At 41.3% G+C, this 22,899-nt stretch overlaps 1 long non-coding RNA gene across 3 annotated transcripts in view; it reads right to left on the bottom strand.

Moving 5' to 3' along the window:
• LOC145715567 (uncharacterized) overlaps nucleotides 1-22,899 on the bottom strand; it is a 59,069-nt gene that overhangs the window by 23,711 nt on the left and 12,459 nt on the right. The window contains exon 2 of one of the 3 annotated variants that reach the window (XR_014137818.1): nucleotides 5,576-6,376. This is a non-coding gene — a long non-coding RNA (uncharacterized LOC145715567). Of the gene's footprint in view, nucleotides 1-1,297; nucleotides 6,377-22,899 lie in introns of those variants that run through there. The other 2 variants (XR_014137817.1, XR_014137819.1) reach the window with 2 other exon arrangements.

The following is a 22,899-nucleotide window of genomic DNA, read 5'->3' as shown; positions in this document are numbered from 1 at the left end:
AAACCGAGACGCGTTGCCTCCCACCACCCCCCCCCCCCAAACAAAATGATTTTAGAGAGGGAAGAAATATTTGTAGTCGTCTTCACAAAAGAAAAATAAAAAGGAAACTGAAAAAAAATTATGTGTGTATCATAGCAGAAGGAATTACTGCATGAAGCTCAGAGCAGGCTGTGGGGTACTCTCTCCGTTTGTCTCTCTCTCTCTCTCTCTTTTTCACGTATTGAAATTAATGTTTGCCCCAAGTTTATGACCACTGGGACTGCCTGAATGTGCTGTTTAATTCAAAGAGACTTTTTTTTCGCAGCCCTGTTGGCCACTGTTGTTTTTAAAATTTGATCGCAGCCATTGTTGTCTCATATTCTGCAAATGTGTGGAAGACTCAAAAGCTTTTCCTCCAAAATTGAACAATTCTGTCAAAAAAGATTAGTTCTATTTTGTCTGCTGGGTGCTGACTATTCATGAATGTAAAGAGAGAGGGCTTGGGTGTCATACTAAGTTGCTAAGGTGGCTGGATTTCAGCTATTGACTTGAAGATACCAAACTGCAGTTTACAAAAGAGCAGCCAGAAGGAGAGGGGAGAGCCGGCCTGCCATGTGTTTGAGCTATACCTTCTTTAGCTGCCCATTTATTTCTTTTGTTGCCAGAACTTTTATTGTCATACAGTTGAAAAAAATGTTAGACACAAGCTTCAGGCAGCACCAAGCAGAAAAAAGGATTAGCATATCACTAGGATCATCTTACACTGAACCAAATTCTTTTCAGGATGTATAATTAGCGAGAATACAGTCTTTTTTTTTTTTTTTTTTTTGGAGCCTATGGACAGAAAAAAAAAAAATGAGCTCAGATCTTTGGCTAGAATATTAGAGGAAATAAAAGACAGTTGCCAATTTCAGAGAGACGTATACATATTAACTGTTTCTTTGCAGAGCCTTTTCAATTCCCTCAAGAAATGTCTGGTTGAATGGGAAAACTTACTATGAATTCCTGTCATTGTCTCAGGTTTTCTAAGAGGGAAATACTGTGTCGTTGAACACGTTCAAAATTTTAGACCGATGAAATCAGATTTGGGATTAAATGAATGTAGAAGGACTCTTCTGAACGGGGTGGGACGTGGGGGCAGTAAAAGGAGATGTGTGGTGTTCACACCCTGACATTTTACTCTGTGGAAGGCACTTGGTAATTAAAAATGTAATTGGGCAATTGGAGGCAGTTAAAATGTGCATTTGGGGTCTATTAGTGAATAATTCTGTGGGGCTTCCTCAAAGCTGTCTAAAACTTCCCTTGTAATTCGTAGATGTTGAATATGTTTATCTGCAAGTAAGAAAATGGAAGTCTTGGATCCCTTCTCTTTATCTGCTTTTCTCTCTCCCTTCTCTTCTCTTCTCTTCTCTTAGAGTTGTACATTTAAGCAGTTTTAGATTCAGCATGGAGGTAAAACTGGATTTGTCTGATTAACTCATATTTCACTGGATGGATATCTACTTATGTTTCCAGATATGTAGGCTTTTAGAGATGCCCATATAGAGTGGAGGGGGAAAAAAGAATGTTTTTCCCAAAAGGGTATTTTTAAGAATTAACAGAATATTCACTAAAAGTAAAAGTGCTTTATCTGAATGTATCTCAGTTTAAATTTCTGGTGTTTTTGTTTAACAGGTGAGGTGGTGTTATGTCCATTCGTGCTCTTCTGGATTCTTGGCTTGGAATCGTGAAGACTGACCTTCATTTTTCCCCCCTCTCCCGTGGATAGCCTCTCCCCGTCCCACTGTCTTTCCCCTACAAATATTCTCCCATGCCCAGCCTTGATTCTGGCTCAACTTCATTTCATGTTTTCTGAGGACATTTTTGGCTTATTTTCGTGGCAATAATTTTGAAAACTAGCTTACTTTATTAACAAGAGGCAGTGGACACTTAGGTCCACAGGAAGTAGTTATTTCAAGTTCCACAGCCCTTAAGATACTGGAGGAAATGTTCACTGAGCTTTTCCTTGGAATTAGAGAACTCAGCTCTGTCTCTTTATTTTCCTATTTCTTCTGGTTTGAAATTTTTCGTCAAATGTCTCCCTTTGGCTAGAAATCAACCGTGGGCCTAGGTGGTACATAGAATTCAATCGTGTTGTCTTCATTTAGGGAAAATCACCTTAGTTTGCATGGGTTAGGTCTCCATGGAAGATCATGTGTGCAGTTAGCAACATGGCAAGGAAGAAAAAATAAAAATAAAATTACTGTAAAAAACATGAATTAGAGATAGCATTCTTTAACTTTCCTCCATTACCAAGGCGCTAATTTTTAAACATTACTCTTTGCTTCCTAGGTTTTTGCAACTTTTATAATTTGTAACATCTATAGCTTTCTCTGCCATTTACTTGTGGACAGAAATGTCAGTGCCTACAAGAAACTAGCTATATATACAGATGCTCATGTTTTAAGACAGTCTTACCTCACTAACACTTCTGCTAATTTTCTAGAGGCGTAGTTTAATCAAACTTGTGTCTTGTTATCCCCAAATCATTGGCTATTTAATTATTCACAGAAGTTTTATGGTCTTCCACCTGCGCAAGGCATACCGCACACTCTTACACCCACACAGATCAGGGATTTGGATGTCCTTTCAGGCGACCAGCCTCGGAAACACGGCTCGCAGTGGTCTACGCAGGGAGAGCATGACGCTCAAATCTAGAATTCAAATTGTCGAATTTAGAGCAAGGGAATGTCAAGCAAACACAGAATATCCACTGCTGCGTAACATGAAAGCGGGTTCGGAAGTCTTGTTTAGAGACTGGAGCTCGGTGGCCCTGAGATGCAGGCGGCATCCTGGAGAGCGGTGCTGAGGTTACTCTGACCCTGGAGAGGCATGACGTCAGCAGGGGGGTGGGGAATGAAAGGGCGTGGCCCGGAGAGAAGACCCTGCTAGGCTCGGGAGTGACACAGGTAATGAGGTGCAGGGGAGCAGGAGCGAGCGGGTGATGACAAACTTTCTATTTTAGATGTGAAGATCAAACAGAGAAACTGCGAATATCGTTCTAAATATCAGATTCGAGCTTTAAAGAAAAGTCACTCATTATCAATCAAACTACGTCAATTGCTAATCTTAACAGGATCTTTAATATTTGTAGCTCCTCGGTTGTCACCAGCAATGCTCTATTTTTATACAGAATTGCATGTGCGTTTTACATCGCGTACACAATGTGCGTTACTCAGATTAACCTATTTGATCTTTCTAGGACATTAACAATGTCCCTTCTAAAGTTTAACCAGCTAATGGCAGGAGCTGTTTAATATAACATGTCATCAAGCCAGTGCCACACATTCATTAAATACCACTAGCAAAAGAATTTTCGATTACTATCATTAGGTAGGCCTTCAAAGACAAAAATAAGATCCTCCAAAATATGGGTCTTTAAATATGATTCTAGCCTAACAAACCTTGTATATCCTATTAGGGAAAATAACAAAGAGACTTAGCATTTTAAACTTAAAATTATGGCATAGTTCCTTTTTTTTTTTTTTAAGCATTTGTTCATTTTAATGTGTACAAGTGGGATGTTTTAAACTACTTTTTGTAAATAGACCCAGTATAACTTTTTTTTCCTAAATGGATCATGACTAAATCAAGCTGTATGACTAAATCAACTGGCTTTTGACACTGTTCATGTACTCCACTATTAAGAAAGAGGAGACTCTGTGCTCTTACAAGTAGAAATTGTTATGATTAAGATAAGATAAGCACGTATAAATTTTTTATGATGTGATAAAAGCATACCTCCCTATCAGGGATAGCTCTAAAGGCAAGTGTTATAGCTAATGTGCAAAAAATTTAAAAAGGATAATATTATGAGCCATTTGTGTCTAACATGTTCTGGTATGTTTTACCGATTAATCTATAATGTGAAAAGAAGAGCTATTTCATTTTATTATTTAAAAAAATTGGGGGGGGGGGCGCCTGGGTGGCTCAGTCGGTTGAACATCTGACTTCGGCTCAGATCATGACCTCGATGTTCTTGGGTTCAAGCCCCATGTCAGGCTCTGTGCTGACAGCTCACAGCCTGGAGCCTATTTTGGATTTTGTGTCTCCCTCTCTCTCTCTGCCCCTCCCCCACTCATGCTCTGCCTCTGTCTCTCAAAAATGAATAAATGTTAATTTTTTTTTTTTTTTTACGGGCGCCTGGGTGGCTCAGTTAGTTAAGCATCCTTGACTTCAGCTCAGGTCATGATCTTGCAGTTCACAACTTCGAGCCCCACATCAGGCTCTGGGTTGACAGCTCAGAGCCTGAACCCTTCTATGGATTCTGTGTCTCCCTCTCTCTCTGCCCTTCCCCCTTGTACTCTCTCTCCCTCTCAAAAATAAATAATATTTTTAAAAATTTATTTAATAGGGGCGCCTGGGTGGCTCAGTCGGTTAAGCGGCCGACTTCGGCTCAGGTCATGATCTCACAGTCCGTGAGTTCGAGCCCCGCGTCGGGCTCTGTGCTGACAGCTCAGAGCCTGGAGCCTGCTTCAGATTCTGTGTCTCCCTCTCTCTCTGACCTTCCCCCGTTCATGCTCTGTCTCTGTCTCAAAAATAAATAAACGTTAAAAAATTTTATTTAATAAAAAATTTAAAAAAAATTTTTAAGGAAAACTCTATGCCCAATGTAGGGCCCAACTACAGCCCCAAGATCAAGAGTTGCATGCTGTACCGACTGAGCCAGCCAGACACCCTTGACGAGTTATTTCATTTTAATGACTGGTATTTTTCGAGTCCTAACCAAGGTCTAGGCACTATTCTAAGAGCTTTACAACAATGATCACATTTAGTCCTGGTAACCTTATGAAATGCCTTATTCAATGAGGCAACTGAGATTCAGGGAGGTCAGGTAACATGCTCAAGGTCATGCAGCTGGTAAGTGATGAAGCTGGATTCAAAACCAGGTAATCCGGCCGGAGTTCCTTTTAACCACGTGACACTAGCCTCTCACACATTCGATAGGATTGAAAATATCAAGTCACATCTAAGCCTGCAGGGTTCTTACAGTGGAAAGCATACGCCCACAGAAACAGGAAGATTTAGATGGGGTCAGTAGGACCCACGATAGACAGCAGTTGTCCTAAGACCCTAACACCCTTGCTGGGAGCTTTAATCCAGACCTCTATGTAGGATGAGAGAGCTGGGAAGGAATTAATAGTTCATTAAGTCTAACTGTTTTATTTTACAAATGAGGGAACTGAGGTGCAGACAGATGAAATGACTTTCGCTGTCAGAGGCAAAACTGGGATGAGAATTCCTAGTTTTCTTGTTTTCTTAAGTCTCAAGCTAGGCCTTTTCCAATATTCAAAATCGGTAAGCTACTTCAGGATTCCTTGGGAGAAAGGAAAGCAGGCAAAAAAACATGTGTGAAGATGCTGCCTGCTCCCGCCAGTAGGCACAGGAACTGCTGAAATGTCCTGAAGTTGCTAAAGGAAGCGTTTATAGGGTTGAACTGGTAACAGAGTGGACGTGAACAATGAAGGAAAAGAACGCTTCAAATTCGGTCTCAAGGTATTGGTGAAACTGGGAGGAGGGACAAGGACAGAAAATAAGTTGTTGAGTATCAGCATACTTGCTTTTATGTGGACGCCGGATCTCCAAGTTCAGATGCCATGTTGCCATTAAGAAGCTTGGAAATGCAAAAGGGAGGAGCGTTCCAGGCCCTGGATGTAGATCAGAGAGTCAATGCCACACAAGAATTGGTATCAAGAGGTCCAACAGATCTTTTCACACGCACGCGCACTCACACGTCTTCACCTTCTTTTCTTATCCTGGTTCTTGCTTCCAGATATCTTTGAGGGACGGAAAATATCACCTTTGTCCTAAATGAGGTTCCAACTCACACTCGCTGAAGTAAAATTTGGTCTGGAAAAATCTCCACAGCCTCTCAGCTAGAACAGTTAAGTAAAGGTCCACAGAATAACAACACAGAAGGTAGAGCACTGGAGAAGACTCCCGGGTTTTCTTTCACCATTTTGTAAGTTCTCATTACCACTGTTCAAGATCGTAGTTTTTGGTTAAGGAGTGTTGTAGGATATTTACTTCAACGATGTTTTGGACTGGCGTTCATAGAACCTGTAGTTCTAAACCTGCTGCCACTGAATTAGACTTTGTTCAAATAAAGAAAGTTAATTGCACATTTTCCCTTCATGTTGTCTATTTTAATTATTACAAAGCTTTTCAAGGCAAACAACTGGGTGGCATTTTTTTGCAGAAGATACACGTGAATTTTTAAATGGCTGGATCAGGCCGTCATCTGTGCATGTGTATGGCTTCCAACAGCAAGCGTTCTCATGTTAGTTTACAGACCCAAGTCAGCGTTTGGGAGGGCAGGAAAGTGGGATGGTCACCAAAGACTGAAGTGCTGTTTTTACTACAGGGAGAATGTAGTCTTAATTAGGTAAACAAAGAGGTTTTTCATTACATTGTAAACACATTTCACAAAAAGGCCCATTTAAGTTTCTTTTTAAAGAAACTGGAAAATATTAAGAAAGTTAATTGGAGGGCACTCAAATGACAATGAACAAACAGGCACAATTATCTTCTGACTAGTGTGTGGCTTAGGGATGTTTTTTATCTTTTATTTATGGCACTATTTTAAAATGTGGGAATGCCAACCTAAGTAGAGGCAGGCACAGTATTTAACGACACATTTCTCTATTTATATTTAAATAACCATCTGCATGAAATTATGCACAAATCATGGAATAATTCCTAGCAGAAATTACTGTTTAGAAAATTAAAAAAAAAATCTGAGATATGGTGCGCTTTTCATATTAAATTGCCCATTTCCAGAACATCACATACACTCGCACAATGTAAAGATGTCACACTGCGGGCCAATACAAATTGCTCACAATGTTAATGAAGATGGATGGGGAAAGCTGAAAAACATTCATTTACAAGCAAAGGAGGAAAAGTGAGCCGCGGTGTTCACAATCTCTACCTTAATTTTTTTGCCTTGATAATATCCAACTGAATGATGGTAACTTTAATAATACAGCTCTTGGGAAGGTTTTATGATGAATTTTCCTTTTCAGTTTTGAATATGGCCTATTTTTGTCCCCCCATTTGGGGTGGAAATTGTGCATGTGAAGTTTGGAGGCTTACTGCTGAGCTAGGAAAAGGAATCTCACTCTTTGAAGACTGAGGAACAGAGTAGACGGACTACAAAATTTAAATAATCTTTAAAATTGAAAAGAAAAGGGGACGCCTGGGTGGCTCACTTGGTTAAGCACCCGACTTCGGCTCAGGTCATGATCTCACGGTTGATGGGTTCGAGCCCCACATCAGACTCTGTGCTGACAGCTCAGAGCCTGGAGCCTGCTTCAGATTCTGTGTCTCCCTCTCTCTCTGCCCTCCCCCACTCATGCTCTGTCTCTTAAAAATGAATAAATGTTAAAAAAAAATGTATAAACATATAAAATTGAAAAGAAAAAAAAAATAATTCCTCATCCTGAAGTGACTCTCTTTCCAGCTGAGCATGGGCCTTGCCCCCCAGCCCAGATAAATCTTCCACTCTTCCCAAAGCTTCCTGGCTAAAGGGTAGCTATGGTTGAGTCTGCAAAGAGTAGGACTTGCTCTATAGACAGGGAAATCTATTCTAGGACTACAGTATGAGGACCTCCCTCAGTTCATCACAACCCATCACAACCCATCACCCTAAACTGTAAGAGATTAGGAACGGGCATACACGGAGTATCAGGAGGGGAGAGAGTGCTCTTTACCAATCGGTAAAGGAAGATGATGCTGGGGATTTGAGGATAACCATGGCCTCATCTCCACCAATTCCTCACCAACTTGTTCCCACCATCCCACATCCAGTATCACTCTTCAGTCAGCCAGGACTCCTTGATAGCACTGGCCAGCCATGGGACATTCCTTTGCTTTGAAGGTAGAATCGACATTTTGCAACATACCTCAGAGAGTGAAATAAAGGCACAAAGCCAATCAAATATATTAAAGGGCAGCCGTTCCTCAAGCCCCAGGATAATTCATTCTTCTTGAGTTCTCCATATTCGATACCCCATATTTGCTTTGTTATTCATTTCTTCAACAAGTGTTTCTTGAGGTCAGTCCTATGCTTGATACTGGGAATATCAACTTTGGACAAGAGAAGGGCAATCCCTGCCATCCAAGGCAGACATGGCAGTGAGTGACACAGGATGCTAAAGGTGAACATACGAAGGGGACATGACCCAGATTAAGGGCGGGGGGCTCTCTGGAGGAATGAATATCTAAGCCTGAATTGGTTGAGTACCTACTTCATGTAAGAAATTGTACTAGACTCTGAGGGTGAAAACAACTATGAGTTAGTCTCACCAGCTGATAGAAAGGATGTAAATAATAACAAGCAGATATAATTAATGCTTAGTAGAAACAGAAGGCTCTTAAGGGGAGGGGCCAATTCCAATGTGAAGTGTAGAGAAAACTTTGCAAACAAAATGGCATTTGGGTTTAAGTCTTAAAGAATGATTGGAATTCACAAGTAGAATCGAAAGCCAGGCAGTCCAAGCAAAGGGATATGAGCAAAACCACAGAAGTGAGAAATCCTGAGGAACCGAGTGGTAGTACTTGGCTGGGCTGGGGGAGGAGCAGGAGGACACCCAATGAAGGACTTTGCAGAAATGGACCATGCCCCTTGGAGGATTGGCTGAGGGAGACAATGACAGGCACTGCCCTCTGAGTGGTGCTCCAGTATTCCTCCCTCTCTGATGTCCCTGAAAGGGAAATGAGGCATGTGTGCCCAGGGAATCCATGGCGCTTAGGCCCCACAATCCCTGCAACTGAGGAGCAGCTAGGGACTGGGTCACTTGGGTCACTCACAAGATCTCTGTCTAGGAACAAAAGGTACTCATTAAGCCCCGAGGTACATAGTAAGATCTCATTGCAGAAAAGCCTGAATGATGCATTGGGCACCCATTGTGTTCCAGCCTCTGTATGGAGATGAACAGACACACACATAGACCCCATCTTCACAGAGTTAATGTTCAGTGAGGGGAGGGCTGTGACCTGTAAGAAATGATTTACAACACATCACAGAAATCGCTTAGAGGACACCTGAGTGGCTCCATTGATTGAGTGTCCAACTCTTGATTTTGGCTCAGGTCATGACCCTAGGGTGGTGGAATCAAGACCCGTATTGGGCTCCATGCTGAGTGTGTAGACTGCCTGGGGTCCCTCTCTCTCTCTCTCTCTCTCTCTCTCTCTCTCTCTGTGTCTCCCCCTGTCTCTCTCCACCACTCTTGCTTTCTCTCTTTCAATCAATCAATCAAATTACTTGAAGGAGGTTTTTACAAGGTACAAAGGGAACATGAAAGGTTATATCTTGTGAGTAGAATCATTGGGGTAAGGGTTGAGGGGAATCAAAAACAGGGAATAACGTAAGTGCTGAGACTCGAAGGTTGAAGAAAAGTGTTTTGAACCTATTAGGGTATTCTTGACAGAGAAACAACATATCATGGAGTTTTGCCAGAATATAGTATGCTCATGAAATATATCCACATATCCATACATACATAGCACTCTCTTCAGATTGGCTCTTGTAGAGAGTGTGTGGAAAGGTGATAGTCAACAGAATGTCAGGAGCCAATCTTAAAGCTCCTTATATGTTAGGACATTGGGATTTTACACAAGGAGAGCCATTGAAAATTCCTGAGCAGACAGTAATGCGATAGAAGATGTGGGAGAAGATGGAGGGAGAGAGAGCTGCAATTATGATAACCCACCACCTAGTCTATTTCCTCACAGGGCCATCAACTTGATAAACAACAGACAGTAGCCATTCAATAAACAGCTGAGGAACTGAATTGAACTTAATTGCTCTAGTGTGGTAAATCAAGATGGAGAGAAGGAGAAAGATGAGAAAGCTATTCAGAGATAGAATGGCCAACACTTTGGATTCAGATGCATGAGTGAGGAAGGGAAAGAGGAAATTCTAAGATTATCGCCAGGTGTCCAGCTTTACACGGATGGTGGTAGCACCACAATATAGCAATAGGAAGACGAGAAACAGTTTGGCACGGGGAAGAGTCCAATCTTGACCGTGTTGCATTTGAGGTGAGCAAGTGGAATAAGGATTGGGATCTCAGGAGAAGACCTGGATTGAGGTGCTGATTTGGAAGTTACTACTTTATACTGTTGGTAGAAGCCATGGATGTGGCTGAAATTGCCCAGAGAAAGTGGGTAAAGTCCAAACACTGCTGAGACAGAACCCTGCAACAACAACAGTGTGTAGTAGGTGGTTTCTGAGAAGGAGCAGCCTAGTTTTGGAGTTGGGGGACTCTGCATGGACTGCAGATAACTGTAACTATGAAGGTAACTGAAGGTCCTAGCTGTAAGACTCATGGTTGACATTTATAAGACTTTTAGACACGGCAGTAGTGTTATCTGGGTAAGACCACAGACCTCAGATACTTACCAAAAAAAAAAATTTTTTTTTTTTTTACATTTATTTGTTTTTGAGAGACTGAGTGAGACAGAGCGTGAGCGGGGCAGAGGCAGAGACAGAAGGAGACACAGAATCTAGAGCAGGCTCCAGGCTCTGAGCAAGAGTTCAGCCCAGAGCTTGGCATGGGGCTCCAACCTACAAACCATGAGATCATGACCTGAGCCGAAGTCAGAGGTTCAACCGACCAAGCCACCCAGGCACCCCCCAGACCTTAGAATATTAAATATTTCCCGAAAATTGAAATAGGTGAAACACGGGAATACATTATAGCCACGTTTCATAGACTTCTAGGCTTCTCTAATTTGAGTTAGGACTCTGCTCGCTCTTGGCCCCGCTAATCTCCAGCCATACCAAGAAGCATACAGTATCCGAACACACTGTATCTTTGGGCTTTGGCATCAGAGATTTTTGTTATCCTGGGGCTCACCTCTCCTCATCGTACAATGCATCCTTGCAACCCCCACCCCCATTTGCCTAGTGGTTCCTTTTTACCTTTCAGTGCCCATCTAAAGCACCCTCTCTTTGAGCAGCCTTCATCCCTAACTCCCAGCACACCCCACTGTCGGATAACCTAGGTGCCTCTCCGGTAGGGTTGGGTTCCCAACACACCTTAACACTCTAGCTAGTAGCAACTGATTTTTCTGGTCTGCTTCCCCTCCCAGACTGTAGGTAGGTAAATACATCTTGCTATACCATATCCCCAGCCCTTAGTACATATAGAATACAATGTCTGACATAGAGTGGGCACTTGCTAAATGGTGTTGGAAGGTGAAAGAAATACATCACTCCCTCACTTTCCTTGCTTTTTTTCTTCCTCTTACTTTGTATGCTTTTTAATTTGATAAAAGATTGAGAAAGGAGTTTCAGAATTCCCTACGAGCTATGTCAACTTCTCCATTTACAGGCTTTCTCCTCACCTCCTTTGTTTACAAGTCCAACCTCAGCCTGCCAGAATACCACACTCCTAATGTAACCCCTTTGTATTCAGCAATCCTGGACAGCACGCATGAGAGATTTTGAATATCACGTGTTGTAGGTTCAGGAAAAGAACTGGTGTTTTTCATTGGCCAAGTAGGAGATGCGAGCTCACATTAAAAAGATCACTAGGCAAAAAAAGCCCCCAAAGTGGAGCCTGGATCCCTTGGGGAATCTCCTTAATCCTGGAATCATATGAAGATCCGGAGGCAAAGAATACTCTCTTTTGTTATTGTTTGTAAGTTCTGGGTGGGCAATGGGTCTGATGGGAAGAGAGCAAAAGGATGGGGAGTGGGAAAAAGAAGTCACAGATACAAAGCTGTTGACTATTGCTTACGGCGTTATGTGATGAATATGGAATACGAGCTAGGAGGTAATAGAACAGATCTGATGAAAACACCGAAAAGAACCTTCAATATGAAGTTAGATATTTATTTACTTATTTAAGATTTTATTTTTAAGTAATCTCCACACCCAACGTGGGGCTCAAACTCAAGACCCTGAGATCAAGATTGCCATGCTCCACCAACTAAGCCAGCCAGGTGCCCCAAAGTTAGATATTTAAAGAGAAGAATGAATCACTTCCGGTGAGTATTATACTCTGACACCCCTAGTGGGATCATTTCTGTCAGCGAGGAGGTCTATTCATGCACATTTATTGTGTTCTGTCCTCCCTGTTCTCTGCTCTCCAGAAGACTAGAATAAAGGGTCAAGAAACCCCTGCTCCCACCCAAAGAACATGTCCCACAGGAGACTGAATGGTGTTCTCTGGAAAGAAATCCAGTGTGGGCAAACTCACCCATTTTCTCCTTTTTGCCAAAGACTGTTCTTAAAAAATAATAGTGTCTTATCTTCATGATCACGGGGGTCCTCAGGGGCCAATCAGAGGAGAGTGAAGTTAGGAAAATAAAATCTAATCAGCACATGCAAGACAGTGGGAGGGAGATGCATTTTAAATAAAAGTGGGGCTGCAGCAAGGAGGCAACTCTGGCGTGGACCAGTTTCACAGCATCTGAAGACAAAATGGCTCGGGGCTTAGTCATTGTTTAAAAGCCATTCCTCAAATTCCTTGTTTACTGTCAGCACAGTGAGTTGTGGACTCTGTGACTTTAGCTGTTAATGGGTCTAAACACTTATGCCAACAGATTAAGCCTTGCTGAAACATTAAGAAAATTGGCCCAAACAGAGTTTGGGTGGATTGCTGGTGAGTGGCTGCTGCTTTTTTGTGGGGGAGGGTGATTGTCCCAAGACAATGGCTTCTTGATACCTGTGAAACAGTGGCACTTGGTGAGAGCCACTGGGCAGATTTTCTGTTAAAGGAGAGAGACTGTTACAAAAGCAAACATTTAATTTCAATCGTTTGGACTGACTACACAGAATATTAATGAGATTTTCTAAAAACAAAACTGACAAATACTTTGAGGACCACCAAAAGTCTTGGCAAGATGTGTTTTTTTTTTAGGTTATAATACATTTTTGGGAGAAATGCAAAATCACTGTTCTTTTCATTGTGAAAGACTCCAGGCAACTGGATAATACTGAAGGCAAGAAAACTTTTCTTTGTGACACCTTTGCCTTTTAAGGTTTGTCAAACCTATTTCTTGTCCTTGAGAAGAGGAACAGAGCTTGCACGGTAAATGTATTAAACCTCAGAAACAGGTTTTTTTCTTTTTTAAGTCTTTCAGACATCATAACCCCCTTCTTGTAAATTTTATCTGTAACGTGACATGTCTTCTTAAGCATGGAACATTTAAGGCGGATTTTATAAATCTTCAAAAATGAATCAAGAACAATTAAGTGTTCCATTTTGCTTCCAAGTCTTAAACGAACGGTTTAGAAAGAATTTTACATTCAGAATTAGACATCGTTCTATTCGTGCTGTCATCAGGAAAAATATATATGTATAATATATATAATATATAACTATATATTGTAATATATGTTATAATATATAATCTATATATAACATCTATGTGTTTAATATATACATATATATTAAAATATTTCAGATTAAGACTTCCCAAATGAGTCAAAATTGAATGGAAAGTTGATTTGGAGTTTGGAAATTGAAAGTTCGTACTCTGTTAACTTTTACTCTCTGTGTACATATGTCATGAAAACTACACTCTCCACATTTGTTGGCTAGAAAAAAGTAGACCGAATGATGAACATCTCTCTAAACCTCCTTACATTTTCTGCCATGGCCAAGCTGTTTATTCCATTCACAAATCACAAATTTCCTTTTTGCTACTAACTTTTTGAATAGTCCTTTAAAGAGAGAAAAGAAGAAAGGAAGACCCAGGGTGCCTGGGTGGCTCAGTCGGTTGAGCTTCCGACTTTGGCTCAGGTCATGATCTCGCGGTTTGTGAGTTCAAGCCCCACGTGGGGCTCTGTGCTGACAACTCAGAGCCTGGAGCCTGCTTTGGATTCTGCGTCTCTCCCTCTCTCTGCCCCTCCTCCACTTGCACTCTGTCTCTCAAAAATAAAAATGTTAAAAGGAAGACAGGAAGGAGGGTAGGAGTGGGAAAGAGAAGGGGAGGGGAAAAAAAGAAAGAAAAGAAATCTTCGGGGCTTTTTCTAAATGCTAACATTCCGAGAGGTGCCGAGATCTCTGTGATTCCAATGTCTTTGGCAACTTCAAACTTGACTTTGATTAACCATGCTAATAACCAGGGAGTTTCTTTTTAGTTTTACTCTTCGTGTCACTTACCAGAGCTGTAAAGACATGCTCATAATATTTGCTTTTCATCTGAATCAAGAAGGCAACGCTAAGCAAAAAAAGTATTTAGCAGTGCACATAGGATTGAAGCGATGATAATCAGGGACCCTGGTAATTGAAGCTTTTGGGGAGGTGGAGAGAGCCTTTCTTCTGGATCCTTCAGTCTGTTTAATAGGATAAAATTAGCTTGAGTGGTTTGGTGTTTGAAGAGGATATGATGTAATTGGAAGTGCCTCCTGGGTTTGCTGCTGGACAAAGCAATCAGGTGGAGACGCGGGAGGGCAGGGGAAGCTCTGAAGTATGACTCTCCTCCACCATCCTAATTAGCCTAAATTAGCTATGCCGGTGTTCTGCTTGCTTTTGAATTTCCCCGCTAATGCTTCTCTCGGAACTGAAAGAAAAGAAATAGGACATGCCCACCGAGTTCCCATCTCATAGATGAGCGGCGGCTTCTAAAACCAGAGGGTCAAGTTTTACGGTGAAGGTCTCAAAAAAAGCGAGCCACTCGCAGGAGATACAGCATGGGTGTTGGGCACAGATCCTGGGTATGGGAGGGACGACGCCTCAGCTGGTTCGGTGTGATGAGGAATTTCTCAAAGCATCTGTAAGGTTGGTTATTTCAAGAATTTTCCACGCAATCACTTAGAAGCCTCACCTGACAGCACTCACATTAACTAACTTGATGTGAACTAGCTAGGCCTTCTCACAGAGATTCTTCTCAGACTGGGTTTCAAACTCCAGGAGGGTCCGGAAGAAACATATCTTGTGTGCACGGGAGTTACTGCCATTTGAAATGTTTCACTTCTGAAAGCAATTAGTCAACTTTAACTGTGCAAAGGGATTTTCGATACATTCCAAGATAGTTAAATGCATCTATTTTTTTAAGTTTATTTTTTTACATTTTTAGCAGTAATCTTTACACCCGACGTGGGGCTCAAACTCACAATGTCAAGATTAAAAGCCTCATGCTCTTCCAACTGAGACAGCCAGCTACCCCTGGACAAATCAATTTTTTCCTTTTTCTTTTTATTGTTTATTTATTTATTTTGAGAGAGAGAGAGTGAGCGAGCTTGCAAGTGCCCTGTGAGCATGCATGAGTAGGGGAGGGGCAGAGAGGGGGGGGGAGCAAATCCCAAGCAGGCTCTGCACTGTCAGCATAGAGCCTGATGCAGGGCTCGATCCCATGAACCGTGAGATCATGACCTGAGCTGAAATCGAGAGCGGGATGCTTAACAGACTGAACCAACCAGACACCCCTCTTTTTTTTTTAAAGTAGGCTGCACGCCCAACGTGGGGCTTGAACTCAGAACCGTGAGGTCAAGGGTCGCATGCTACTGACTGAACCAGCCAGGGGCCCCCTGAACAAATCTATGTTAATTGATTGGGTAGAAACAAATAATATGTCAATCTAAAAGTCACAGATTTTTTTTGTTCCCAATGAATAAAAAAATATATAATGGTATATATGCCCCAAAAAAGTTACATAATTGTTTCATGAGTCATTGTGTACTCTGTCCCCTCCTCCCTCTGCCCTCGGGAGGCACCCGCGCAGGTTGGCTGCTGGAAAGCTCCATCTTCAACGGGCGTCAGGGCAAATCTGCTTCTGGCTAGGACAGCTGTTTTCAGGCGGGTCTTCTGTCCTCCTTCCATACTCAGGAGCCCTCTGATTCCTTCCTTGACAGCAGTTATGCTGACCACTTAATAAAACACTCTGCGAGCCCTTCAGAGACATACACTTCGTGATTTCAAAATATTAACATTATGCAACTTGGTTCAGTGACTCAGCCACCAGGAACAATTGTGGACTACACAATGGGCGTGATTTGGTTCGTGTTTGCAGCATTAGCAAACAGATCGTGTGAAACTGGGTGGTGCCCAGTGGGGCAGGTATGATACTGAACGGCAGTGTGCTTTGCAATTCGCCACGGTGCAACACTATACACAGTTCCTGTTTGCTCTGGCCCCTCGGGCCGTTTCTGGGATCTCCCCGTCCGGGGACTGGCTCTTAGCAATAGGGAATGGAATTGTTGAAAGCTTTCAGTTGTGAAATTGTGTGTTTAAAGAACGCACAGAAGCCATGTGTTGAGTTAAGATCACGTATTGTTCTGAAGGATTCAGTAATTTTCAGCCTTCAGTTTAAGAAATGAAATTTTGTTCTCCCTGCAGTTATAAATGGAAAGGCAGGCAGCGCTGTGACTTTCTTATCAACCCAACTTGACACAGCAGTCAGCCATTTAGGACCTGGGTTTCCGTGACATAGCTCCTTCCCATACCCCAGTGCAATATTTTTGTTCCATTTACACTTGGTCCAAAGCAACATTAGCACCGGGCAGCTTGAAAAGGTAGCAGGATGCCGTTATCCATGCAAGCTTTATGAAAATTATTAATCGACTCACCTTGAATTCCAATTCTTATGACACATCTTTTCATTTCAATTGTGTTTGGTCTTCACTGTTTGAGGACCTAAGATAACGGTGCTCTGCTGGCTCAAGGCTACCAGGATTTTTCTGATGCCTAATACAAACGACTGTGCACTTGTTATCTAATGCATGTGTTATTGTTGAAGCATTGATCTCAGCACAAGCATGTAACAAACAAATGGGACCATTTCATATAATGTAAAAGGCTATGAAAATAATAATCAGGTGAATCACAGTGATATACCTCTTCACACCCATTAGGATGGCTATAATTTCAAAAAATGGAAAATAACAGTGTCGGCAAGGATATGGAGAAATTGGAACCCTCATACCTTGCTGGTAAAAATAAAAAATGGTGCTCGGGTGCCTGGGTGACTCATTCAGTTAAACATCCGACTTCGGCTCAGGTCATGATCTCATGGCTCAAGAGTTCAAGCCCTGCACTGGGCTCTGTGCTGACAGCTCAGAGCCTGGAGCCCGCTTTCGATTCTGTCTCTCTTTGCCCCTCCCCTTTTTGTGCTCTGTCTCTGTCTCTCTCTCTCAAGGATAAATGAACAGTAAATGTGTGTGTGTGTGTGTGTGTGTGTGTGTGTGTGTGTGTAATGGTGCAGCTGCTATGGAAAACAGTTTAGTAGTTTCCAAAGATAAAACACAGAACTACCAAATGACCGAGCAATTCCACATCTAGGGATGTACTGAAAAGAACTGAAAGTAGAAACTCAAACAGATACTTTACATACAATGTTCCCAGCAACATTTATGTACAATATCCAAAAGGTGGAAACAGCCCAAGTCAGATGAAGGGATAAACAAAATGTGGTGTATGCATGTAATAGAATACTGACCAGTCATAAAAAGGAATAGACTTTTGATATATACTACGACACGAACGCACCTTGGAAACATTGGGCTTAGTGAAATAAGCCAGATACAGAAGGACAAGTGTTCTATGGTTCTACTTATATGAGGTACCTAGAACAGACAAATTCTTAGAGACAGAATGTAGAATAGAAGTTACCAGCAGCTAGGGGGAAGAAGGAGAAGAGAGTTATTGATTCATATGTACAGAGTTTAGGTTAGGGATGATTTAAAAAAAAAGGTTTTGGGTATAGATAGTGGGGACGATTGCAGAACATTGTGAATGTATTTAAACTGTACACTTATGAATGGATAAGATGATCAATATGTGTATTTTACCATGATTTAAAAACTAAAGCTCAGGGAGCTGTGGTAGAGAATGGAGGAGCACTTTCTAAGGCACTGAGGTAGGAGTAAACTTTTCAGGAAGAGAGAAGGCAGATATGCCTGGAGTGGAGGGCCAAAGGGGGCCTGTGGCCAGAAATGGGTTGGAAGCCAGTAGGGTATACACCTTGGTGCTCCCCGTTTACACAGGCTCCTGCAAGGGCGCTGTACTTAATTGTATATTTGAAATTTTTAATTTTTCTTAAAGAGGAGCCCTTGAATTGTATTAACTTTGGGTTCATCAAAACCTGGATCTGCTCCCAGGGATAAATGGTATAAAAATGAGACCTGAATGTGAATTTAGAAGAAGCTGGTGTCATTACGTATATACTGCTTCTTTGGGAAGTTAGATTTATGTGTTTATTCATGTATTCACTCATTGTCACTTATGTAACAGACGTTCATGGGGCCCCTAATATGTGTGAAATCTTGGAGGAGGTACAAAGAATATGCCCACGGCCCTTAGGTTCAAGACTAAGGGGAAAAAAAACACACCAAAGCAATTACAAGATAAAGTTTAGAAACATTTCCAAATACTTCAGTTTATTTGATTGTCACACTGGATTGTAAGTTCTGGGAAGATAAGACCTATGGAGTCATCATAATTTACAGCTACAAGGATCTTAAGCAATCACTACATCAAACCTTTTGTTTTAGATCCAATAAACTTAGGCCCAAAGAAACGAGATAATTTGTCTAAGGTCAAAGAAATAATTTGTAAGACCCGAGCCTAGAAGATAGGTGTATCTGTCCACGAGGGTTGGTCTTGTCCTACCATTCCATGCTGCCATCCCGCTTTGGATGCCCCCCATGTCTTCTGCGTCCCCTTCACTGGGCAAGTGTCTGAATCTAGTGTTCCAAACACAATGAGCATTGAAGAAACGGGAATTTGATGGTAACAGTCACGTGGATATAGAGTGACAGCTCCAGAACATCTTCCTGGGACAGCCTTCAGGATTGCGATCTGCCTTTCCTTAGCAACCACACTGCCCTTACTCAGATAAAATGTTTATTCTGGGTGGCTTAGAGGAAGCAGTTCTGATCAAGATTATGAGAAATTAAACACTCTCCAATGCACCCCCTGAAACCTGACCTCATTGCCAACACAGGACATATAACAAGAGTCGCTGGTTACTTGGGGTGCCTGGGTGGCTCAGTCAGTTGAGCTTCCGACTTCGGCTCAGGTCATGATCTCATGGTTCGTGAGTTCGAGCCCCGCATCGGGCTCTGTGCTGACAGCTCGGAGCCTGGAGCCTGCTTCAGATTCTGTGTCTCCCTCTCTCTCTGCCCCTTGCCTGCTCACACTCTGTCTCTCCCTCTCTCAAAAATAAATAAACATTAAAAAAATAAAAAAAAAAAAAGAGTCGCTGGCTACTCTACTTCCCTTACCCTTAGTTTCCTCCATCACTTGTCATGAGAATTAGATGAGGTAATATATGGTAAGCTCTCAGCACAGTTAATATCAGTTTCGTCATTAGTATTGTTGTTATAAATGCTGGCAATGAATTTCAGTGAAGGATGTTTGTATAATGGTCAATTTTCTAAACCTAAAAAACCCAGTTGGGAAATTTTTTTCTCTAAAATTTAAGAGATATGTAAAAATTGAAATAGCATCCCAACTAAGAAAGCTTATAAATAAATATTGACCATCCCCTATCACCATTACCATTTAAAATCCGTTCAAAATCGCATTATCCCAGCTAAGGAGTCACCCAAATAGTAGGGTAACTGAAAACCACATTCTCTGGCCGTCCTTGCTATTTGCCCCAGGCTGTTTTGAAGGCTGTGAATAGATCTTAAAGATGAAACATTGGCAGAAGTGTGTAGACAAGAGGCAGGAAAATCAAGAAGGCTTGAAAATGATTAAGTCTTTACTGTCAAGATCAGACCTTGGAACAGTTTGCATTTCTCTCTCTCCAACTGCTTTATCTCCTTTTATGTGGACGATTATAACAACATTACTCACTTCACTCATTGGAACTTTTACTCAGTGAAAAGAAAATATCTCTTGTCATACATTGACTCTTCTCCTAGTCAGTAATCGATTTAGGTATAGAACGTATAGGACGGTGAACTTTATGGGAACACAGGACATGCTTTGCTGTATTTTCTGTCGAGAGAAGGGAAGTTGTGTGAATCACACTTCCTTCCTCCTGGGTTCACACAACTGCACGCTCTGCAAATCAGTGTTGTGTCCCGAGTAGAGGCGATACTTGGCAAACATACGACAGAGGAGAAGTTGGTGGAAATATTAACCCACATGTCTCCCGATCTTGACTGGGCTCGAGAAGACAATGACAGGTGTTATGCAAAGCTGTCTGACATATCCATAGTTTTTCTTCTCTATTTTTTCAGATTTGTTCTTTATTCATTGAAAACCCAGGGTTCAATTTGCAACAAGCACCAATCTGGATGAATTTCTTTTGCAAAAGTTATAGGTATCTTCTTTTTTGAATATAAAGATAAGGTGTGAATTACCTGAGCGATTACCAGATTTATATCCCCCAAGCTCCCAAGCTTATTAAAAGTAAATAATGGAGTAGAACCAGCCAATATGACAGTCAGAGGCAGGAAAAGCAAAGGTAGTAGAAGGTGAACTTCTTTTTGGTGAATGTCATATTTCATTGTTTTTAGATGATTTATAGCTAATTTGGAATTGGCTTGTGAATAGGACATTTAACGTCCGGTCAGTGAAGTGTTCTAACACATCACCCTGTTTTATATTCTTTGCAGTATTTACGACCATCTGATACCTTGGATCTGTCTGTGGACTTGCTAACTGGTTGATTGTCTGTCTCCCCACACCAGAAAGGAAGCGCCATGAAAAACAAGAGCCTTGCCTGTCTTCCTTACCTTTATATTCCCATCACCAGCACAGCGCCTGGCTCCGGGAGGCTCCACACAAATGTTTGCTGGTGAATCAATGTCTGTGCTCAATAGAGCTGTGTGTCTCAAATTATGTTCCAGAGGATCAGAGCCTTGGGGAACTATGAGTGGAATGAGGTGTGATTCATTGTTATGGTTGAAGAATGGGGTTCCTCCTGCTTCTCCATTTCCAGGGGGAAAAAAAAGATAGTTAACGTATAAAGTTTCACAATTCAGAATTTTCTCCTTTAAGGTTTCTCAACCCTGAGGTTTTTGCTACCTCTATGTTTGCAATCCATATGAGGAGAAGCAAGTAGCAAGCCAATATTTTCAGAGAAATTTGGGAACAGACAACAGTACTAAATTCAACAGGCTCTTAATATGTTCATGTATTTGTTTTGCCACAATAAAAATGGCTCACATAAAAAATAGAGAAAATTTTTTGAAGTTCTGGAGATGGATGCACAGCGATAGTTGTGCATTGCACAGCAATGCAAACGTACTTATACATTGAACTGTACATTTAAAAATAGTGAATTTTGTTATGCAAATTTTACCACAATTAAGAATGGTTTAAAAAATATACAGGCAGTGACTGCTGAGTACTGAAATGTGTGGCTAGTGCAACCGAGGGACTCAATTTTTAATTTAATGCCTTTTTAATGGATTTCTATTTAAATTTAAATAGACTCATTTGCGTAATGGCCACTGTATAGGACAGTATAGAGCTAGATAACCTCACTTAAATAATGGCAGATTTTTAAAGTTATCATTTGTATGGATTTTTCCCTGGTCTTCTGACATTTTATTATGAAATTGTCAAACTTACACAAAAGTAGGGAAAATAGTATAATGAACGTTCATCTGCTCAACACCCAGATTCAACAACTTAATATTTTACTGTATTTGCTACATTAATACTTGAGATTCAACTACGTGAATGAGTTGAAACCAAAGGTATGAAACTGAGAATGGCTAAGTCACACACACATCTTTCTAGAGTCAAAACCAATTTCATTAGCAGCGCCCTTTCCTATTGTTAACTAGTTACATTTTTTCCCGGTAGTTTCTAGAGTGAATTGTGCCAGAAATGCCAATAATGTAATGACAATTACTGGGGAATACAACATTTATAACTTCTGAAATCTTCTCAGATCTGAGCAGGGATTGCTTTGCTATTAGACTGTGACTTCTTTTGGCACTCAGGTATTAACAGGAAGAAGGCACCTACCACTGAGTATGGGACACTTCAAATGAGACAGATGGGGTGCCTGTGTGGCTCAGCCGGCTGAGCGTCCAGCTCTTCATGTCGGCTCAGGTCATGATCTCTCGGTTTGTGAGGTTGAGCCCCACATTGGACTCTGCACTGATAGTGGAGAGCCTGCTGGGGATTCTCTCTCTCTCTGCTCCACTCCCGCTCGTGCACACACACACACTCTCTCTGTCTCTGTCTCTCTCTCTCTCTCAAAATAGAAAAAATAAAAAAAAAAAAAAAAAGAGAGAGACATAGATGTCACCCAGAAAATATGGCCAAGATGATAGGTTAATTAGTATCCCAAATTTATATTCACTTCTAATTTGGCCGGGAGGTACTTCTGCATAATAGTTATATCTATAAACCTTTCTGTCCAGTGCTTTACATCATGATGTAGTTGCGGTCATGAATGTTAGCGTGATCATAGAAAGCAATAGGCTTTTAGCTTTACCCTTCTCTTTTGGGGGTTGTTAGAAAGCTGGTTAATTGCAAATTAAAACTTGCCAAACTAAAATGAAGGAGGAAAAAAAAGCACAGTATCTCAACAAGGCCTCTAAAGAATGCAATCCCAGAACCATAGGGAAACGTGAAACTTGACCAATGAGTCTCCAACACATTTTTTATATGGCAAGTATGGTCTCGCTGAGAGAGACTTCTTAGTTTCAAATCCTAGCTCTGCCACTCACTGAATATGGACGTTGGCTAAGTTAGATAAACTTTCTATTCTTCAGTTTTTTCATCCGTTAAATGGAACTGATCACAGAATTAAATGAGATACTTAGTATAGTGTGTTGTACATGGTGTGCATTCAATATTAAGTGATGCAGCAAAACAAAAAGATTCACATTTAAAGTTAATAGCACTTTGAGGAAAAGAATAAATAAGGGCAATTTATATTGTCTTTAAAACCACGGTCCTCATGGTCTAAGGAAGCTTCACTTTCCAGAAGGCAGAATGTAGGAAGAAACAA

Source organism: Panthera onca, chromosome B3 (genome assembly GCF_046562875.1).
Source record: "Panthera onca isolate mPanOnc1 chromosome B3, mPanOnc1 haplotype 2, whole genome shotgun sequence".
Lineage (NCBI taxonomy): Eukaryota > Metazoa > Chordata > Mammalia > Carnivora > Felidae > Panthera > Panthera onca.
Note: the sequence above shows the minus strand (reverse complement) of the source record. Positions and strands in the feature narration are given on the sequence as shown.